The 22,619-nt window shown below is 51.7% G+C and overlaps 1 protein-coding gene and 1 pseudogene across 1 annotated transcript in view; one reads left to right on the forward strand and one right to left on the reverse strand.

Moving 5' to 3' along the window:
- LOC130026626 (polypeptide N-acetylgalactosaminyltransferase 12-like) overlaps window positions 1-22,619 on the reverse strand; it is a 165,668-nt gene that overhangs the window by 14,950 nt on the left and 128,099 nt on the right. The window lies entirely within an intron of this gene.
- On the forward strand, window positions 3,556-3,711 carry LOC130026790 (uncharacterized; annotated as a pseudogene).

Consider the following 22,619-nt stretch of genomic DNA (forward strand, 5'->3'; position numbering starts at 1 on the left):
GCAAGATGACAGGCAACATTGACGAGAAGCAAATTTCACCAATGCTATAAACGTTTAACTTAAAGAGGTGAGGAAACAGAAACATTTGCATCAGCAACTTCTAAAGGTGTCCAAGTGTAGAACCGTGGGTCTTCTGGCAGGGAGAGCTGGAGGCATGCTGGGTGTGAGCAGGGCAAGGAACGCTTGGGCACTGAGGGTCTGCCCCAACGGCACTGCTGCCAGCACCTAGACTAGCCCTGGTCTCCTTGGTCACAAATACTAACAGTAATAGAAATGGGGAGTAGTGCTGAGCCCCCAGGGTCGACTCTCTGGTGCACTGAGCTAACACCATGGATTGCCTGAGGCTGCCAAAGCAGATGCAAACTCTGCAGGTACCTGTAGAGACCAGACAGGGGAAGGAGACAGAGTCTGGGTGGGGAGGTGGGGTGCGGGGCAGGAATCCTGACAAAGGTCACCAGCAAGTGCAGACCAGGGTGCTAGTTTCATCTTGATTGACAGTTCACCCTTGATGAGCATGGAGTCATTGAGAATATACCCTGGATGGTAGGATCATGACGGGGGGGGGGGGGGGCAGGGGGAGGATGTGCCTGCTAACTGTGCTCTGCTCCTTTGCCTGAGCAGCCCAGAGGTGAAAAAACATCACCCCATCCCCAGGACTGATTCTGGTCTCCTCACTGCTCTGTGTGCCCCAGAGGCCAGATGGGGGCTGTGGTGATTGGGAACAGGAAATGGGTCTCTGACTCAACTGGCCACCCAGGTAGAAAAACACCTTACAGGTCCAGAATGCCATGGGCAGTAAGGGTCCAGAACCAAACTGACTCCCTGGCTGCAGTTGTCTCTGCAATCAATGGGCCCTGGGCCTGCTCAGTGCCCAGCAGGGAGGAAAAGGTGTTTTCTTCAATGAGGACTGAACACTGCTCTACTCAAACCAGTCAGGAGGGGAGGGGGCTTTGAGCCAGTTGAAAGAATGAACTCCAGAAGGGCCAGGGAGCTGGAGGCTGGTCAGGCCCAGCCGTGGTCAGGTTTGGCCACTCCTGAGGGCCTCACAGTAGAATGGACATCTCTCAGAGTCAGGCCAGAAATGAGAAACAATCCCAGAGAGTCACTCATCCCTAAGCATCGCCAGGAGATTAACCTGCAGGTGCTAGTTTGTCAGGATCAGCCGCAGCGGGGTGAGCTAAGGGGGGCTCGCAAATGATTCTGTCTGCCAAGCCTAAGGGGAGGGAACCAAGGAGGCCACAAGAGGCAGAAGCGAAAAACTAGGCAGGACCTCTGAGAGACCCACTCTAGGACGTGGACAAGATGGATGGGTCAGGAATCACCAAATTTGACAAGAATCAATTGTGAGGTTTGCTCTGACAAAATGGTGACCAGAACCAAATGGCAACCGGCTGAGTGGACAGCAACATTCCTGGAGTCAGAGATCACCTTGTTCCAGGTGAGGAAGACAAGAGTTAATGCCCACTTGGTGACAGGAAGCCACCAGGCTTCATTCCAGGTTCCTTACCATTGACCCACGAAGAGATGACTAGGAAAAGACCAAGACAACTTAAAAGCCCCCTGAGTTTAACCCAGGGCGCGGGTGTAGCATTGCCTCACCTGAGGTTCAGAGAGTCCGCCCGGGAGTGCCCCAGTAAGCTATTCCTATTTCCTTAACTTTATTTATATGTCTCTGTCCTTCTGTCTGACCCGTATGGGGTTCCCAAATCTCTCACCGAGCAAGAGACTAAGGGAGAGCAGGTTACCCGAGCAGGGATGGAAGGGGCTCCAGGAACGCTCGAACACTGAGCGTAGAAACGGGAATCACCACTGTGGGAGCACCTGAGAGCACTAGGCACCACTGTATGTTAGATGAAAGTTGTTACGGCAGAATCGAGGTACCCTGTAAACAACCTACATAATTAGGCTGTGACCTGCTACTGCCCCTTTGGGGGATAGCTGGGTAGAGCCTGCACACATGGAATACACTAGGATGCTTCCAGCAAATTTTTGGGTGCCATCTGTCTTGGTGAGACTCTGTATGATCCTAAAAGGAAAAACTCCAAAGACAGTCATTCAATGGGAGAACAGCTCTCACCACCGGCAAGGGGTGAGAGGGCTCAAGCCGCTGATCCCCACAGTCTCCCAGCTCCCCAAACCTCAAGAAAAACCTGGACTTGGTGTTTCCAGAGCCCAGGGGCCCAGAGGCAAGACACAGAGAACTAAGCCCAGAGCCCCAGTAGAAGCTTCGAGAGGGTGTGCAGGATATGTGTGAGGTGTGAAGATCCATGAGAGTGAACGGGCGGCCCCAGGCCCATGGTGCAGTTAGAGGGGAAGGGCTATGAACTGGGCACCGAGGGGTAAACCGGGACCTGCCTGTGCCTGCCCTGAACAGCCCTACCAGGCTGATCCCTGGTGCCTCCCCGATCCCTGGTTCCCATCCAAGTAGGAATGTGACAAGCAGGAAGGAGCATGGCTGACCAAATTCCTGGAAATTACTGGAACAGGATGGCTCTGCCTTCTGAGGCTTTGCCATCTGGTCTGATACATGAATCTGGACACACTTCTTGTCACCAGTAGAGTGTCACTCAGCCAAGGCTGTCCCAACAGGTCCAGGTGTGCAGGAGCAAAGAGGAGTCAGGGCCTGATGCTTTCTTACATGCAGTATGGCCGGACTGCTGACAGGTGACAGTGGGACAGAAGAATGAGCATTTAGAAGTGAAAAAAAGAAAAACAAATAACCTAAAAAATCAGCAGTAGGGCTCCAGAGGCATAGAGTTTGATCCTCTTAGTGCCTGAGAAAGGGCACCAGGCTCTAGGTGCCCTGACCCAGGGTAGGGCCATTGGCAGAGGTCTGGGCATACCTGTCTCTGAGGCAGGGGGCTCTGATCTCTCGCTGTGCCACAGAGGTAAACAAACTATCTACCTCCAGGTCCCCATTCAGGAGTGACACTGATGACTAACAAAGGGTCCCAGTGGCTAGCAATTTCCTAGATGGCACAGTCCCTGGGAATATGATGTGAAAACCCACATCTAACTTTTGCATCTCTAGATTAATCCCCTAGCCTTTCTGCTTATTGGATGGGACCCCATCCTCTGACTTGCAAGAAGCAGTGGACTAAATCTCTTGCTCAGAACCACCGAACAATTCAGGAGCAGTTTCCAACCTGAGTGGCATCCGGATAAAGACCATAAGAATGAAGCCCTGAATCCCTCTGAAAAGACTGGGTAGGGGCGGATGCGCTCGGGGAAGGATAGGGACAAGCACAAAACATGGTGAGACCCCACGATCTCTTAATTTTCATATTAAAAGGTAAAGGTAAAAGGTAAAGGCACTCCCGTTGATCGTTGATTTGCTCAAGCGGGCCCAGTAACGTCTCCATTGGAGACTTTGTTGTTACTGTGTCTGGCATATCGAATAAGTCACGGGGAGCTTGCCAGGCTCTGCCTTGCGGGCAAGTCACTCTCGGTAGCTTGCCGGGCTCTCCCAGAGGGGTGGAGGAATCGAACTTGGGTCGGTCATGTTGGCCGCTTGTAAGGCGACCGCCCTACCACTGTGCTATCACTCCATCCCCCGGAGCTTCTCGGCCTTTTGGCTAAGATCAAGTGTAGTATCTGTTCATATTAAAAATTGAAATTTATTTATTTGGATTTATTTTTTAATTGGGTTATTATTTTATGGTTTGAGTTTGCTCCTGCACATATGGATGTGCTGGAGGCTGTGTACCTTTTTTTTAAATCCAAGAATTTTCTTTTTATTATTTTTTATTAGTGAACCTCCATGAGGTACAATTGCAGACTTATAAATTTTTGTGCTTGGGTTTCAGTCACACAATGATCAAGTACCCATTCCTGTACCAGCACCCATCCTGCACCACCACGGGTCCCAGCATCCCTCCTACCCCCCCAACCCCCTTTCCCACCCTGCCTCTTTGGCAGTGCATTCCCCCTTGTTCTCTCTCTCCCCATTTGGGTGCTGTGGTTTGCAATAGAGGCACTGAGTGGTAGTCATGTTTGGTCTATAGTCTACTTTCAGCATGCATCTCCCACCCTGGGAGGATCCTCCCAGCACCCTTGATTTGGTGCCCTCTTCTCTACCTGAGCTTCCTTGGAGACTGTGTAACTTCTTTACTTGCAGAGTACGAGTCTCAATGTTGTTCTGTTTGGGTCATCTCGCCACTCCTAGTGCGCAGCATCCCTGCCATGGGGGCACGTCTGCAATTGCTTTGTGTAGCCGCAGAGCCTCATAGTCCCATAGCCCCATTCCTCAATGGGAAGGGGCAGAGGAGGGGAGAAGGGAGGGGGCAGGAAGGAGGAGGGGGAGAGGAGAAGGGCGGGAAGGAAGAGGGAAGAAAGACAAGGTTGGGGTAAATGAATATGATTTTGACAGGGTAGGTAAAAGACGGAATTACAGGTGAGTAAGAATTCTGTTGAACCATTTCTGACTCTTGGGGGGAACACATCACTTTCAGGCAGGTCACTTCGTGCCCTGGGATGGGTGTCTGCAGCCTCCTTACCTCACGGGCATCACAGTCTGTCTGATCTTCTGCCAACACAATTTGTCTTTGACGGGTTGTTGGCTCAGGTCTGTCTTGGATCTGGGTGTGATTTCCACCTCTAGGTGAGAGGGAGGATGGGGTGTGCATGGGGTGTCTTTAGGAAGGACACTGCCTTCTGGTTCTCACAGAACACTTGGGGTTCCAAGGTGGGTGTAGCCCGTAGGATGGCGGGGATCAAACCCAGATCAGCCACGTGCAAAGCAACAACCTACCACTGTACTATCGCTCAAGCACTTGAATTTCTTCTTGGAGGAAGTTTCTGTTCATTATTCCTCTCTGCATTTGTTTGATGGGGTTGGGAGATATTTTTTTTGTAAAGTTCTACCAATGTGCTATATAACTTGGATATTAGCCTTTTCTCAGCTAGGTATTGGGTAAATAATTTTTCCCATTCTGTGAGCTATCTTTGTAGCTTAGACGCCATTGCTTTTTATTTTTTTAAAAAAAAAGCATTAGATTGGTGTATCTTTGATTTTTCTGTTCTCTTTTCATGCTTGATGTTTTGCTGACTTTTTTCAAAATTTTTATTTTGTTTTTATAAAGTTGTTTACAATAATTTATTACATTTAATATTCAAACACCAATTCCACCAGAATCGTACCTTCCCACCACCATATTTTGAATGTTACCACTCCAAATCTTAGAGGTACTCTCCTGGGGTCATTAACATCGTACTCAGGGGCATGCAGATGACAGGCTCTAGACATGGTGAATCCCATGGAAAGGGCCACCCACAATCTAGAAGCAACTGCCAACTGCTGGCAGGACACACCTCGCCCAAGACACATACCCACACGGCCTGGGATGGATCCATTTATTGAAACAAGCTTGGAAATAGGACAGTGACTGTCAGAGAGTGACCCAGCATGCCTCCTTCCTCTCTCTTCTCCTCAAATCATCAGTGCCCAACCAGCCCCCAAAGAGTGTCTAGAACTGGTTGCTCTGATGTTTCCAGCCCCCATTAGCTTCAGGGCTGCCATATGGAGAAACGGGACTGTGTACTGGGGAGGGAGAGCTCTCACCTCAAGCCCTTGTTTGGCTTTTGGAGCTATCATGACTGAGGTTGGAGTGTGGCCCAGTTTAAATTTCTGCTCCCAACATGCCTGGTGCCTAGAGGTAGGAGACATTTTTGTCCCACTGATCCCTGCGGTCTAGTGTTGGGGGACCTTTCTGTCCCCTTGATCCCTAGGATCTAGTGCTGAGGGAAAGTGGAAGAGCGCGAAGGAGGGAGGAAGGAGGAGGGTGGGAAGAACTGGATCAGGGCTAGATTAGTTGGAATTGAAGAACACAGGGTACATCATCAGGGTAGAAAAAGTGGATTAATGGTGAACAAGCTTGCCAGCTGAACTCAAGCGGACGAGCTGGATTCTGGTTATTTGGGGGCAGGTCATTACAGGATCCGGATCTGAGGTCTGCAGCCTCCTGTTCCTCACAGACAGGAACAGGAGGGTCCCTCTGGGTTCTTCACACAATCCATCATCCCGCTCCCCAGGTCTGGACACCAGACCTTAGTCTCAGACCTTAGTCATCCAGATCCTTAGTCTTCTCACATGCCACCAGCCTGTCCTTCGTGACCATCACCTCGAGTTCCATAGAGGTCATGGTCTCACAAACTCCACTATGTTCACCTCCAACTCCGTGTTCTTCGACACTGGATTGACTATGGCGCACTCCAGGGTCTCAGCCGAGCAAGGAAGGTGGAGGCATCTCAGGGGTCCCGCCTGGCTCCACCTCCCATATAGCCCCACCTCCAGATCCCCATCAGGCACTTCTCCCTCCTAGAGACCCACCACACTCTCACCCTCTTCAGGGTACCCTTGGAATTCCAGCAAGGCCTGGGGCTCAGTTGCTCCTGATTTCAGGACTGAGGATTCCCTAAAGATGAAGGCACCAGGTGAGTATGCAGGTCTAGGGCCGGATGCGCCTTCCTTCCCTGAGCCCCTGCCCACCCCCTCACCTTGGTTTCCCTCAGCTCCCTGAAGGTGGCCTCCAGCAGGGCCTGCTGCTTGGTTAGCACCTTCTGCAGCTGGTCCATGAGCGGCTGGTGCCTCAGAACGTGCTCGACCTTGGAGCCCAGGTGAGTGGGATATCCAGGTATGGGGTTGCAGCTGTGTGCTGCTTTTGATACCATTAGGAGCATTCCAGGCTGCAGGCACTGCACCTTCTAGTCTTGCATGCACATCTCTGTCATGAGACAGGGCCGAAGGCTGTCCAGATCCCACCACAACATTCAGGGCCCAGACACTCACACACAGGCCCAAGGAAAACAGCACATGGGGTAACCTGTCCCCTGCACATTCCCCTGGGGGTCTTTCTCCAAAGGCCTAAGAGATGGGGCCTCCCCCTACCTCGACCCAGCAGCCTCCCCGCTACTAGTACCCTCTCTGTGCAGTGAGGGCCAATCCACACCCCCAAAATCCCTCTAGCCTCTTCTAGATTTTGATACATTATAGTGGGTGGCGTCCTGGCCTGTCCTTCCTCCCACCACCCCAGGCGGGCTCCTACCCTCACAGTGGGTCTCCCCCGGCACCTTCTGTCATTTCTCCATATCCACCTTGTCCTGATTCACTCCCCTTGCAGCCGATCCGGAGGTGGCTCTGCAGTAGCACCTGCTCCTCCTCCTGCTCATTCTCAGAGACCGACACTGGTCAGAGGCCACGTCCTACTGCGGGAGGCCAAGAACCTACTCCTTTTGCTGCTGCAGACACTCACCTGTTTGTCCTGCAGTCCCACCTGTGGGCGCAAGGCTGGGAGTGAGGACAGGCAGCCAGGGTATCCTGCTCTGGGTCCAGGGATGTGGAGGTCAAGCACCGACTCCCAGGCCCAAGGCTGGCAGCGCCTGGGCAATCTGTCCCCTGCACAGGCCCCCATGGTCTTGCTCCAGGGGCCTAAGAGATGAGACCTCCCTTGACTGGGGACCCTGTCACCTGTCCTGTGCTCAGTGATCACCCCTAATGGTGCTCAAGGATCCATAGGAGGTGCCAGGAATCATCAGCCCAGGATAGAAGTATGCAAATCAGACACCTCACCACCTGTTCTAGCTTTTAATATATTACATTTCCTTGTTTCCTTTTTGGTTTTGGAACCACAGCAGGGATTAGTCCCAGCCATGCTCAAGGGACTCTATGGGACGCCAGAGATTGAAGTCAGATAACCCAAGTGCCCTTCCTGCTCTACTATCTCCCGGCCTCTTTTATCTTTTTCAAAATAAAAATTTTAACTTTCCGTTGATTTTTCTACACTGCATCCTGAAAGGAATACCAGTTTACAATGGTGCGTGTGAAATTCCCAAATGCTCCAGTGAGTCCCACTGCAATCAGAACCACCCCTCTAACTCTCCCCCGCTCTCTTTTTGCTATACTTGGACATTTTTGGAGGGACATACCCAGTGTTACTCAGGCCTCACTCCTGGCTCTGTACTCAGGGACGACTCCTGGTGGGGTTTCGGGGATCAAATGCGGTGCCCGGGGTCACATCTGAATTGGATGGTCCACAAGGCAAATGCCCTTCCCTCTGGACCACCCCTCCAATCCTGCAAGATAGTTTTCTTGAAAAAAAAACTTACTCAGTAAGATGTGAAGGGAGGACGTGTTCAAAAGAGCATGTGGGCTGAAAGAGCTGACCACTCACCCTAACTTCTAAAGGCCAGTAACTGCCTGTACCTGTCAATCACAAACTGCCACTCGGGAAGGTCCCTTGGGCCTGTCCCCCACCCCCATCTCTGTACCCCGAGAGGCCTCTGAAGGTCCCCTGCAGCATTTTCCCACTTCCATATCTAATGCAAATGAAATTTGTTTGCCATTCATAAATGCCCATACAGAGTTTCCTCTTAAAGTAAATAAAATAATCATTTTTAAAAAAGAGATTAAGTAATGACATGTTGAATGGTGCTCAAAGCAGGACACATTTGAACCACTGATCTACTCATCATGCACTGTCTCCAAACTCAAGTCCAGCATCACATTTCCACAATTCTATAAAGATTCCAGTGCCTCAGCTGAGCTCTGGATTTCACCTCAGAAAATGTACTACACATCTAATTCTATAAATCCAAATATAAGCCATTCTCCTATTAAATTCTATTTTCATTGAATCGATGTGAGATAGACCCTTACAAACCTGTTCATGATTAGGATTCAGTCATCGTTGTTCACCCATCCCTCCACCAGTGTACATTTCCCACCTCCAATGTTTCCAGTTTCCCTCCCATCACCGCCCACCCACCTCTGCACCCAGGCCAGCCTTTTTTTAAAATTTTTATTAGTGAAACACCATAAGGTACAGTTATAGACTTACAAATTTTTGTGTTTGGATTTCAGTTATACAGTGATCGAGACCCATCCCTCCACCAGTGTCCATTTTCCACCACCACGGATCCCAGTATCCCTCCCACCCCCATTCCCTCCATCCCACTCTGGCTCTGTGGCAGGGCATTCCCTTTTGTTCTCTCTCTCCTTTTGGGTGCTGTGGTTTGCAAAAGAGGCATTGAGTGGCATTCATGTTTGGTCTATAGTCTACTTTCAGCATGCTTCTCCCATCCAGGCAGGACCCTCCCAACACCCTTTACTTGGTGCTCCCTTCCCTATCTGAGCTGCCTTTTCCCCCAGCATGTGTGGCTGGCCTCCAAGCCATGGAGCAAACCTCCTGGTACTTATCGCGACTATTCTTGGTTGTTAGTCTCCTATTTTGTTACTTTATATTCTACAGATGAATGCAGTCTTTCTATGTCTGTCCCTCTCTTTCCGACTCATTTCACTTAGCATGGTAATTTCCATGTAGTACCACTTGTATGTAAATTTCATGAATTCATCCTTTCTAACAGCTGCTTAGTATTCCATTGTGTAGATGTACCAAAGTTTCTTTAACTGTTGCCTACTGACCAAGTAAAAGAATGCTTGATTTTTCATTCCCCCTTTGTCCTGCTCAAAGCTGGGCAACTTCCCAGGTTTCCGGGCTTTCAGGGATTCCCCACAAAAACCCAAGCAAGGCTGCTATCAATGCGGACAGCCAGGCCATTTCAAAAAGGAATGTCCCAACAACCCCTTGAGGAAGAAGGGGGGATCACCCGGGCTATGTCCCAGATGCAAGAGAGGCAATCACTGGGCAGCCGAGTGTCGCTCCGGACCGGATAACTTAGGCAATCCACTGCTGCAGGGAAACGGCGGGAGGGGCCTGCCTCGGACCCTGCAAGCCTTCAGGCAGGAGGCCGATCAGACATCGGGTCAAAGTATCAGCCCGCTCCCGATAGCTTCCCTCCCTCTCTCAGGGGTTCCTCAATTCCCAGCTCAGGTCTAGACCTTTATGCCTCTGTCCGGGCGGTACTAACACCATCTATGGGAATTGAAAGTTTGGAGACGGGGGTCTATGGCCCCCTACCGCCCGGAACCACTGGCCTCATTCTAGGGTCAGAAAAGGCTCTCCTGCAAGGATTGCAGATATACCCAGGATCTATCACAGAGAGCTACATAGGACAAATTCATGTCTTGGCAGATTCCCCCCATGGCATTGTGACGATAGAAAAGGGACAGCTGATTGCACGCCTGCTCCTCCCACCGACGTGGCAAGGCCCCACCTCGACGCTCTCGTTCCAGGGTCAGACAAACGGAGACTGCTCAGATAATCCAGCCCAAATATTTTGGATTGCCCATATGGCTTCCCGACCACGCTATGTGCTAAGAATCAACTCAAAGGAATTCTCTGGGCTATTAGATACTGGAATCAAAGAGATGTGCCTGGAGCTGGAGGTTCTTTGTCCTCTTAACTATTTCTTCGACGTTCTTGAAGGCGTTCCAAGCCGCTTTCTTCCTCCTGCGCAGCTCGGGTGCCAGGTCATTTGTCATGTTGACCTCTCGACCTAGGTACACATAGCTGTTGCATTCGGAGATGGTCGTTCCATTGAGAGCGAATGGGGCGTCAGGAACAAGGCTGTTTCTCATAAACATTGTTCTTCCTGCATTAACATATGCCTCAGAGACCTGGGCCCTACGCAAACAAGATGAGAACGCTATTCAGGTCTCCCAAAGAAGAATAGAAAGAGCTATGCTTGGAATATCACGTTTCACTCAAATGAGAGAACCAATCCGGAGTTCTGACATTCATCGAGGATCAAGGATCAGGGACGCTGTCTCATTTGCCAAGGTGTCGAAAATCAGATGGGCTGGTCACGTAATGAGATTTAAAGACGACCGTTGGACTAGAGCTGTTACTGATTGGATTCCACGGGATGTCAAGAGACCGCGTGGCCGCTCACCTACCAGATGGTCAGACTTCTTCGTCAAGATCATGAACGATCGGTTTGAGGCCCTTCATGTTCCCGGAGCGAACAGATGCCATTGGGCTACACTAGCACGCGACAGGGACAAATGGAGACGTTACTGGCGCCCGCTCGAGCAAATCGAGGACTAACGGGAAGTTAAGTGATTAAGTGATTAGATACTGGGGCAGATGTCTCAGTGATATCCAGTATATATTGGCCTGCCAACTGGCCTGCCACAATGGCTACAGCCGTTTTGCAAGGACTTGGCCAAGTCCGACCCAGCCGTAGCGCCCAAGTATTGACCTGGGAGGACGCCGAGGGCCATAAGGGCCAGTTCCAGCCTTATATTGTCCCAGACCTCCCCACCAATCTTTGGGGACAAGATATACTCTCAGCTATGGGTGCGGTTCTGGTTACATCACCCAGTCGCTCGCAGACATCGCCAGTCTCCTTTAAGACCATAGCCCATATCACTAGTGACTGCCCATCCTCCGGGCAGGAAAATCCCGTGACTTTAATGCCCGTTGAGGAACTGAAAGAAACTAGCCCTTTTTAATCGGGGCCACTGTCGAGCGGCCTCCCACCCCAATTACCTGGAAATCAGATGATCCAGTCTGGGTGGAGCAGTGGCCCCTACCTAAAGAGAAATTACAGGATGCACATGTCCTAGTGTCTGAGCAATTAGAAAAGGGGCACATTACCCCATCCACATCTCCCTGGAATACCCCAATCTTTGTTATAAGGAAAAGGACAGGCGGGTGGGGATTATTGCAAGATCTCAGAGCAGTCAATGCCACCATGCATCCAATGGGGGCCCTGCAGCCAAGGCTCCCCCATCCCTCCACTATACCAAAGTCCTGGCAATTGTTAGTGATAGATCTTAAAGATTGTTTTTTCAATATTCCATTAGCTCCTAAAGATTGTCAAAGATTTGCCTTCTCTCTACCTTCCCCCAATTTTCAGGAACCCTATCAGCGCTACCAATGGGTAGTCCTTCCCCAGGGCATGACTAATAGTCCCACTATGTGTCAGATATATGTTGCAGCGGTTTTAGCGCCAGTCCGGGATCGTTTCCCCAACGCACTTTTGATCCATTATATGGATGACATCTTAGCCGCCTGCCCCACCAAAGACCTGTTACTTCAACTCTATGATCATGTCCGGGTCACCCTGGAATCAGCAGGCCTTGTAATCTCCCCGGACAAGGTACAGCTCTCCCACCCATACAGATATTTAGGATACACCATAAACAAGGTGGGAATAGTGCGTCAAAAAATACAGTTTGCCACCTCCCATTTAAAGACTCTACACCAATGGCAACAGTTTTTGGGAGAACTCCAATGGCTCCGACCATCCTTCTCCCTGCCCACGGGAGAGCTCAAACCTCTTTTTGAACTATTGAAGGGGGATTCTGACCCCTCCTCACCTTGTCAATTGACCCCAGAGGCACAATTGGCTCTTAGAAAAGCAGAGCATGCCTTAGAAGAAATGCAAATACACCATATTGATTACAATCTACCACTACAATTTATAGTGCTTGCTTCAGAGTTTGCCCCAACTGGAGTTTTCTGGCAGATTGGTCCATTATATTGGGTCCACCTCTCAGCTTCCCCCACCCGAACGGTGATTCCCTATCCCACCTTAGTTTCTCAATTACTCTGGAAGGCCAGAACCATAGGGTGTGCACTCTTTGCTAAGGATATGGACATATTGGTCGTTCCCTATTCCAAAGACATGATTAATAATCTGATGCAATATGATGATTCCTGGTGCCTTTTTGTCTGCTCCTTTAAAGGCCAAATTACACAGGCATATCCCAAACATAAACTCCTGCAAAGCTTCAGGATTTGCCCTATTATCTTCCCTCGAATCATAAAGACCACCCCCCTTCCGGGTGCACGGACCCTCTTCACTGATGGCTCTAAGAGCGGTCGAGCCGTAGTGGTTGATGGGCAGGATGTTCACGCCATACAGCTTGCTGAGACCTCGGCGCGATTTGCAGAAGTAACTGCTGTATTATTGGCCTTGCAGACATTCCATAATGAGCCCCTCAATATTTACACTGATAGTGTGTATGTTGCTAATATCTTCCCCCGATTAGAAACAGCACCCCACATAGGTGAGGGCTCGAAAATTTTATCTCAATTACAAACATTGCAACTGTTGATTTGGGCCAGAAAGGACCCCCTCTTTGTGGGTCATATTAGAGGACACTCTGGCCTCCCGGGACCCCTTGCAGAAGGCAATGAACGAGCAGATAAAGCTACCCGCTTTATAATGACATCCCTAGAATGTGATAAGGCCATGCAGCTACATAAAAAATTCCACCTTAATGCCCAGTCTCTTCGTTTTCATACGGGTTGTTCCAAAGCTGAGGCTCTCTCCATAACCACTGTCTGTCCCGCTTGCGCTCCTTATATACATTCCCCATCCCTGGGAGTCAATCCTAGAGGACTGAGAGCAAATGATATTTGGCAAATGGATGTGACCCACACTAACTCATTGGGTAACCGGCATTATCTCCATGTCTCGATAGACACACACTCGGGCATGATTTTTGCCTCACTACATGCCGGGGAAAAAACAAAACATGTTATAGATCACCTTACTGCTGCTTTCTCATATATGGGAAATCCCAGGCAAATTAAAACTGACAATGGACTGGCCTATACAAGCCGCGCTTTTCATTCCTTTTGTGAAACCTGGGATATTACACATACAACAGGCATTCCCTATAACCCCCAAGGACAGGCTATCATAGAGCGAGCGCACTGACATCTCAAAACTTACATTTCTAAAACAAAAGAGGGTGAGATCTACCAAGGCTGTCAAGGGCCACAAGCGCTCCTATCCGCAACCTTATTCATTTTAAATTTTTTGCTCCTCGATGATTCAGGCCGCAGTGCAGCCCAACGTCACTTTGCTACTCCGGCTCCCCTTAGAGCAATGGTGAAATGGAAGGATCTGTCCTCAGGAACCTGGCAACCACCGGCAGCAATCCTTGCCAGAGTCAGAGGCGCAGTCTGTGTATATCCAACTAATACAGAAAAACCCATTTGGGTGCCGGAACGCCTGGTCAGGCCAATACATGAGCCCCCCGATCATTTGTCCCCCACAGCTGGGAAAAATAATGAAACTCACCTCAAGGGTACTTAGCCCTGAGACGAATTTCCTTCTCTTTTTTTCCACAGGAACCAAATGACCACAATGACGCTTGTCGCCTGGACCCTCGCTATATTATTAATGAAGGACCCTACCGAAACTCATGGCAATCGACAACAACCATTCAGGCAGACCTGGGTCATAAGGAGTGGAGAGGACTATGAGGTTTGGAGTACCACAAGTGCCCCTCTTTTCTGAGCCATGCCCCATTCTGGTCAAGCCACACTGGGTCCTGCCTGGTTTGGCAGCACCCCTTAATCAGTGCTTCCCTGACTTATATTTTTCCCTGGAAGATGCCTACCCCTTTCAGGATGGTTTTGAAAGGTCCGGGGCCAGAGCCTCTATGAGACGCAATGGCTTTTTCACCTGCCCCGGGTTCCGGACAGGCCAAGGGAGGAGAACCTGCGGTGGCCCTGAATCTTACTATTGTGCCAGCTGGTCTTGCGTAGATTCTAACGATGGCTATTGGAAATGGTCGGTTGACCACGACCTGGTTAATATTTCTTATGCTGTGCCACTGAGATATGGCTCATATTCTGTACAATACCACCCCCAAATGCTTCTGGTCAAAATCTCCTTCACTGATAAGGGAAGGTCGGAGACCCGATGGGTCAACCGCCTGAATTGGGGACTTATGTGGTATAGCAGGCCATGGCATGGGGTTATCCTGCAGATCCTCTTAAAAATCGAACCCGTGTGCTGGGAGAAGAGTGCTGCTTTACGCCGACCACACGGGGGTTGTCGAGATTCCATGGCTAAGCTGAGAGAAGACCTGGAACGGCGTACGAAGGAGAGAGAGGCTCAGGAAGGGTGGTTTGAGTCATGGTTTAATCAATCCCCCTGGTTCACCACCCTGATATCTACTATAGCAGGCCCTCTGATCATACTATTACTGATGCTTACATTCGGGCCCTGCATCCTGAGTCGACTTGTCTCATTTGTCAGAGACCAGATTGGCAGGGTTGATCGGCAAATCACTCAAATTCACTTTATGCAACTGAGAGAAACTAGCAAAGAGCAGCCCTATTCAGAAAGGTATTTCTAATGGGCCTGGGAAGCCTCTTCCTTTATCTGTTGCAGTGACCTGATCCCGTGGCCGGTACCGGAAAACGCAGGAGGAGAAGGAGTGCGGACCGGACCTGTACAGAACCCCCCCGATCACTGAACGAAGACATCCCCATCACCCCTCTACCCTACCCCTGCCCCTCTTTTCTGAGCCATGCTCCATTCTGGTCAAGCCACACTGGGTCCTGCCTGGTTTGGCAGAAATGTCATCAATCCTCCCCTGTGCCTCCTCGTGGTTAAGGAAGGATGCCCTTGCCCAGGATACCCAATGACGGGCAACTTCTGTCACCGCCGCGCACACCTAAGACAGGGGCTAAAGCATTCTCCCCAATGACGGGTACCACGGCGGGGCGACGGACGACCTAAGACAGGGGTCCTGGCGTGCCATAATTGGAAAAAGGGGGTGAGATGTTGCCTACTGACCAAGTAAAAGAATGCTTGATTTTTCATTCCCCCTTTGTCCTGCTCAAAGCTGGGCAACTTCCCAGTATAGGAGGTTTCAGTTTGGGGGACAAAGCTGGGCAGCTTCCCAGTACATGACGTTTCAGTTTGGGGAAAATGCACCCTCGTAAATGATTTGTAAATGATGTACGAGGAACAGCAGTCTCTATGGACATGTCAAAACTGCAACAAAGCAGGCCGCTCCGACCGGTAGCGTTAGGTCGAAAGGGTCACCAGGTGGCTGACCAACGGTGCATGGCTCTGCCCACTGTGACTGACCAACGGTGCATGGCTCTATTCATCGTCCCATCCACTTTCTCACGTCCCATCCCCTTTCCTTTCTTTTGGGTGGCTTGTGGAAACATACTTAAGTCTGTACCTGTGCTCTGAATAAACGCACGCATTCATGCCATCTCCTGAAAGACGGAACCCTGTGTGACTCGAGTGCTGATTTCACCCTGATGGCCCACCCTGGCTCGGCCCCGCAGCGCCGGACGCGACATTTAACCAGTCATCCGTTCTCAGGCACTTGGGTTTTTTCCAGATATTCAGGTCAGCCTTTTTGGAAGAGGTTTTTATTATCTATCTTTCTCTCTGTTTGTTCCTGTCTTTGTCTGTCTCTATTTCTGCCTTCTCTCTCTCTCTCTCTCTCTCTCTCTCTCTCTGTCTGTCTCTCTCTCTTTGTCTCCCTTTTTGTGGTTTACAATATAGATACTGAAAGGGTATCAGGAATATCCCTTTACCTAATTTTAACACTCAAGGATTTCAAATTTGGACAAAAAACAGAATTGTTGTTTCAGGCACGTTGGCCAGAGGGAGAACTGGAAATGGTCTCTGCTATGGATAACCAGGGAACTGCAGAACTGCAATGACTGACCACAGCCTGGGCCCTGCTCTCAGGGTCCAGACAAGTCCTGAAGATCGGGAGGTCTCCCATCCCCAGATAGGGATGGGCTGGACACCTGCCTGCCAGGACACTCCTACGGAAGATGAAGGTCCGAGGCCACCTGGGGTCACTAAGCTGGCCTGGTTTCTCATCTTCACAATGGCCAGGCCTGGGTAACCGTGACATGACATGACAGGTAAAATACTCATAGTATTATATGTGTGTCTCCTGGGTGGCTCACCACAGTCTTGGAAGAACAGAGTGGGGGTCTGGTGTTCTTTGGGAGGTCAGGAACTGTGCTCAAGGGCCGCTACTTTTTCTAAGCTGCCGGAGGTCAGAGCTGGCACATGTCCAGCACTCCCCTCACCCTGCCACCTTTATGCCCTAAGAGGAGTCTTCCACCTACCCCGTGACTTTCAGGAATTACAAGATGACATGTATTTCCTAGCCCCTGGGGAAGTACCTTGTGACCCTGGGGGCTCAGGCACCAAATTTCCAACTGTGGGCTAGTGTTGGGTGAGGACTAGAAGGAAGAAGCCCTCCACGTGCTCCCTCCCCTGCCCCAGGAACAGACCCTTTTGCAAGGTACCTGAATCCCATGGCTCTCACAGTGGCAGGTGTCATGCCCTAGACTCACCACACTCAGGAAGACACAGGGGACCCAGAGAGTGTTGGCAGAAGAGGGGACCTGCTTGGTATCCCACTGAGCAGTCAGCCTTGCCCTGGCCGTGTCCCAGGAGCTGCCTGTCAGCGTAGTGCGGAGTGTGAGGATCCCATGGGGGCCTCATTGGGTCTCTGCTGTTTCCTAGCCTGTGAGTATTTCTCTCTTGCATCTACAATGTGGGGTCCCCGCCAAACTGACTCTGGAATTGATCTTTTAATGTGGGGTTGAGGGCATTGATTGGTCTAGGATGTTGACTCCCAAGTTCCAGGTAAAGCCCATATGTTTCCTTTGGTATTTGGCATGTGGTTCAGTGAGGATGTTGGGAATTTTCTACTGTGAAACTATGTAGACAGAACGGCATCATTTCCCAGACCAGACTACCAGTGAAATGTTAGTTTTTCTCTCCTTGATGGCCTTGGTATTCTCTTGGGCTCCTGGCAAAGAGACCCCCACACAGACACTGCTTGATGCTTGATGCAGTCACAGGTGGGTCCTGATCTCATCCTGGACATTCATCTTACTAAAGCTTCAGTTTCCCAGTGATTGTCCTTGATTCAAACATTCTCAAATGTGCATCACGTGGAGGGCCTTGGTTGGACCTCGGACAGGCGCCAGGTGACCCTGATTTGGACAAGGGAAGGCCTAAGGTCCCACATGAGATATGGTCCAGAGTACATCATGGGACAGTCTCTGGCCAAAAGAATGGTCACAGACCCCTTGAGTCTGGGATAGACAAAATAAAACTGGCCCCAGGTTTGGAGTCTGGGGAGTAGGAGCAGATGACATGGGCCAGGAAAAGCCAACAGATCTGACCTTACATGCCTGACTTTACATTGAACTAAATTTGAAGGGGCAGATTAAAGGAATCTGTAATTCTCTTACCGAGCTTATGCAAGACGACAGGCAACATTGATGAGAAGAAAATTTCACCATTGCTGTAAACGTTTAACTTAAAGAGGTGAGGAAACAGAAACATCTGCATCAGCAACTTCTAACCGTGTCCAAATGTAGAACCGTGGGTCTTCTGGCAGGGAGAGCTGGAGGCATGCTGGGTGTGAGCAGGGCAAGAAACGCTCGGGTACTGAGGGTCTGCCCCAACGGCACTGTTGCCAGCACCTAGACTAGCCTTGGTCTCCTTGGTCACAAATACTAACAGTAATAGAAATGGGGAGTTGTGCTGAGCCCCCAGGGTCGACTCTCTGGTGCACTGAGCTAAGACCATGGATTGCCTGAGGCTGCCAAAGCAGATGCAAACTCTGCTGGTACCTGTAGAGACCAGACAGGGGAAGGAGACAGAGTCTGGTTGGGGAGGCGGGGCGCGGGGCAGGAATCCTGACACAGGTCACCAGCAAGAGCAGACCTGGGTGCTAGTTTCATCTTGATTGACAGTTGACCCTTGATGAGCATGGAGTCATTGAGAATATACCCTGGATGGTAGGATCATGGCGGGGGGGGGGGGGGCAGGGGGAGGATGTGCCTGCTAACTGTGCTCTGCTCCTTTGCCTGAGCAGCCCAGAGGTGAAGAAACATCACCCCATCCCCAGGGCTGATTCTGGTCTCCTCACTGCTCTGTGTGCCCCAGAGGCCAGATGGGGGCTGTGGTGATTGAGAACAGGAAGAGGGTCTCTGAATCAACTGGCCACCCAGGTAGAAAAACGCCTTACAGGTCCAGAATGCAATGGGCATTAAGGGTCCAGAACTAAAATGACTCCCTGGCTGCAGTTGCCTTTTCAATCAATGGGCCCTGGGCCTGCTCAGTGCCCAGCAGGGAGGAAAAGCTGTTTTCTCCAATGAGGAATGAACGCTGCTCTACTCAAACCAGTCAGGAGGGGGAGGGGGCTTTGAGCCAGTTGAAAGAATGAACTCGAGAAGGGCCAGGGAGCTGGAGGCTGGTCAGGCCCAGCCGTGGTCAGGTTTGGCCACTGCTGAGGGCCTCACTGTAGAATGGACATCTCTCAGAGTCAGGCCATTAATGAGAAACAATCCCAGAGAGTCACTCATCACTAAGCATCGCCAGAAGATTAACCGGCAGGTGCTAGTTTGTCAGGATCAGCCGCAGCGGGGTGAGCTAAGGGACTCGCAAATGATTCTGTCTGCCAAGCCTAAGGGAGGGACCCAAGCAGGAAGCAAGAGGCAGAAGCGAAAAACTAGGCAGGACCTCTGAGAGACCCACTCTAGGAGGTGGAGAAGATGGATGAGTCAGGAATCACCGAATTTGACAAGAATCAAATGTGAGGTTTGCTCTGACAAAACGGTGACCAGAACCAAATGGCAACCGGCTGAGTGGACAGCAACATTCCTGGTGTCAGAGATCACCTTGTCCCAGGTGAGGAAGACAAGACTTAATGCCCACTTGGTGACAGGAAGCCACCAGGCTTCATTCCATGTTCCTTACCATTGACCCATGAACAGATGACTAGGACCAGACCAAGACAACTTAAAAGCCCCCTGAGTCTAACCCAGGGCGCGGGTGTACCATTGCCTCACCTGAGGTTCGGAGAGTCCGCCCGGGAGCACCCCAGTAAGCTACTCCTATTTCCTTAACTTTATTTATATGTCTCTGTCCCTCTGTCTGACCCAGATGGGGTTCCCAAATCTCTCACCGAGCAAGAGACTAAGGGAGAGCAGGTTACCCGAGTAGGATGGAAGGGGCTCACGGCAACGCTCGAACATTGAGCGTAGAAACTGGAGTCACCACTGTGGGAGCACCAGAGAGCAGTAGGCACCACTGCATGTTAGATGAAAGTTGTTACCGCAAAATCAAGGTAGCCTGTAAACAACCTACATAATCATGCTGTGGCCTGCTACTGCCCCTTTGGGGGATAGCTGGGTAGAGCCTGCACACATGGAATACACTAGGATGCTTCCAGCAAATTCTTAGGTGCCACTTGTCTTGGTGAGACTCTGTATGATCCTAAAAGGAAAAACTCCAAAGACAGTCGTTCAATGGGAGAACAGCTCTCACCACCGGCAAGGGGTGAGAGGGCTCAAGCCGCTGATTCCCACAGTCTCCCAGCTCCCCAAACCTCAAGGCAAACCTGGACTTGGTGTTTCCAGAGCCCAGGGGCCCAGAGGCAGGACAAAGAGAACTAAGCCCAGAGCCCCAGTAGAAGCTTCGAGAGGGTGTGCAGGATATGTGTGAGGTGTGAAGATCCATTAGAGTGAACAGGCGGCCCCAGGCCCATGGTGCAGTTAGAGGGGAAGGGCTATGAACTGGGCACCGAGGGGTAAACCGGGACCAGCCTGTGCCTGCCCTGAATAGCCCTACCAGGCTGATCCCTGGTGCCTCCCCGAACCAGGGTTCCAGGGTTCCAATCCAAGTAGGAATGTGACAGGCAGGAAGGGGCATGGCTGACCAAATTCCTGGAAATTACTGGAACAGGATGGCTCTGCCTTCTGAGGCTTTACCATCTGGTCTGATACATGAATCTGGACACACTTCTTGTCACCAGTAGAGTGTCACTCAGCCAAGGCTGTCCCAACAGGTCCAGGTGTGCAGGAGCAAAGAGGAGTCGGGGCCTGGTTCTCTATTACATGGGGTCTGACCGTGCTGTGATGGTGGCAGTGGGACTTGTATTAGGGAATCTGATGGTCCACAAAGAAGTGGGGCGCTATTATCAGGGATCAGCTCCGTACAGACTCGGGGACACTAGAAACATGTTCCATCCACGGCCCCATCCTGCTCCACTGATAACACACTGTCTTCCTGCTGGGGTGGGTGCCATCCAGGGGGAGCATGGCTGAGGGGACAGCACCTTGGACCCACCTGCTGCATGAGCACTTTCAAGTGCTCATCCTGAGAAACCTGATGTGGCCACTAGGAGGCAAAGTGGGGTCTGTCCCTGGTGCACTGCAGAGGGGAATGGGGAAACAGGCACCAGGGGCAGGGGAGGCCATGGAGGTGCTGCAGTGGAAGGCAGGGCTCTGGGTGCTGCATCCTGCCCTCCCTCCTGGGGACGCATCCGTGATTGAGACCTTCAACCCTTGGGGTGGACTCTCCTGGGGTCATTGACAGGCTTCACACAGGGGCAGGCAGGTGACGCGTCTTGGCATGGTGACATGGCCGAGGCTTCCCACAATCTAGAAGCAATTGTCAACTACTGGCCAGACCTGCCCCGCCCAGTGACACACACACCCACACAGGCCTGGGATAGATCCATTTATTGCAACAATCGTGAAAATCAGACAGTGGCAGTCAGGGAGAAAGCCCACCTTCCTCCTTCCCTCTTCTCAGCCAGCAATACAAAGTCCCCAAACAGCCCCAAAGAGTGTGTAGAATCCGGTCACTGTATGGTACCAGCGGCCAAGCTTCAGGGCTGTCATGCGCAGAAACAGGACCCCACCATGGGGAGGGGAGAGCTGAGTTGTGACTTCTGACCTCCAAATCATTGTTTGCTAGTGCTGGGGGGATATATCTGCCATCCTGATCCCTTGGACCTTGTGGAGGGGGACATTTCTTCCCTCCGATCCCTCGGACCTTGTGGAGGGGGACATCTCGGCCCCTCTGATCCCTCGGACCTTGCGGAGGGGGACATCTCGGCACCCCGATCCCTGGCGTCTAGTGGTGGGGGGGCATCTCTGGCTTCCCCGATCAATCGTGTCAAGTGGTGGGGGGGGCATTTCTGGCCCCCCCCATCCCTGGCGTCTAGTAATTGGGGGGCATCTCTGGCCCCCCCAATCCATGGCTTCTATTGGTGGGGGGGGCATCTCTGGCCGCCCCCGATCCCTGGCGTCTAGTGGTTGGGGGGTATCTCTGGCCACCCCAATAACTGGCGTCTAGTGGTTGGGGGGCATCTCTGGCCCCCCCATCCCTGGTGTCTAGTGGGGGGGGCATATATGGCCCCCCATCCCTTTCGTCTAGTGGTGGGGGGGCATCTCTGCCCCCCCGTTAATCCTTGCCATCTAGTGGGGGGGGGGAATCTCTGGCCCCCCCAATCCCTGGCGTCTAGTGGGGGGGCATCTCTGGCCCCCCCTTGATCCTTGCCCTCTAGTGGGGGGGAATCTCTGCCCCCCCGATCCCTGGCGTGTAGTGGGGGGAGCATCTCTGCCCCCCTGTTAATCCTTGCCATCTAGTGGGGGGGGAATCTCTGCCCCCCCCAATCCCTGCCGTCTAGTGGTGGGGGGGCATCTCTGGCCCCCCCTTGATCCTTGCCCTCTACTGGGGGGGGGAATCTCTGGCCCCCCCCGATCCCTGGAGTTTAGTGGTGGGGGGGCATCTCTGAACCCACGTTAATCCTTGCCATCTAGTGGGGGGGAATCTTTGGCCCCCCCCGATCCCTTGCGTGTAGTGGTGGGGGGGCATCTCTGCCCCCCCCATTAACCCTTGCCATCTAGAGGGGGGGAATCTCTGGCCCCCCCTTGATCCTTGCCCTCTACTGGGGGGGAAATCTCTGGCCCCCCCCCCGATCCCTGGAGTTTAGTGGTGGGGGGGCATCTCTGCCCCCCCGTTAATCCTTGCCATCTAGTGGGGAGGAATCTCTGGCCCCCCCTTGATCCTTGCCCTCTAGTGGGGGGGGAATCTCTGGCCCCCCCTTGATCCTTCCCATCTAGTGGGGGGGGGAATCTCTGGCCCCCCCTTGATCCTTGCCCTCTAGTGGGGGGGAATCT

Source organism: Sorex fumeus, unplaced genomic scaffold (genome assembly GCF_029834395.1).
Source record: "Sorex fumeus unplaced genomic scaffold, SorFum_2.1 ptg000034l, whole genome shotgun sequence".
NCBI classification, from domain to species: Eukaryota; Metazoa; Chordata; class Mammalia; order Eulipotyphla; family Soricidae; genus Sorex; species Sorex fumeus.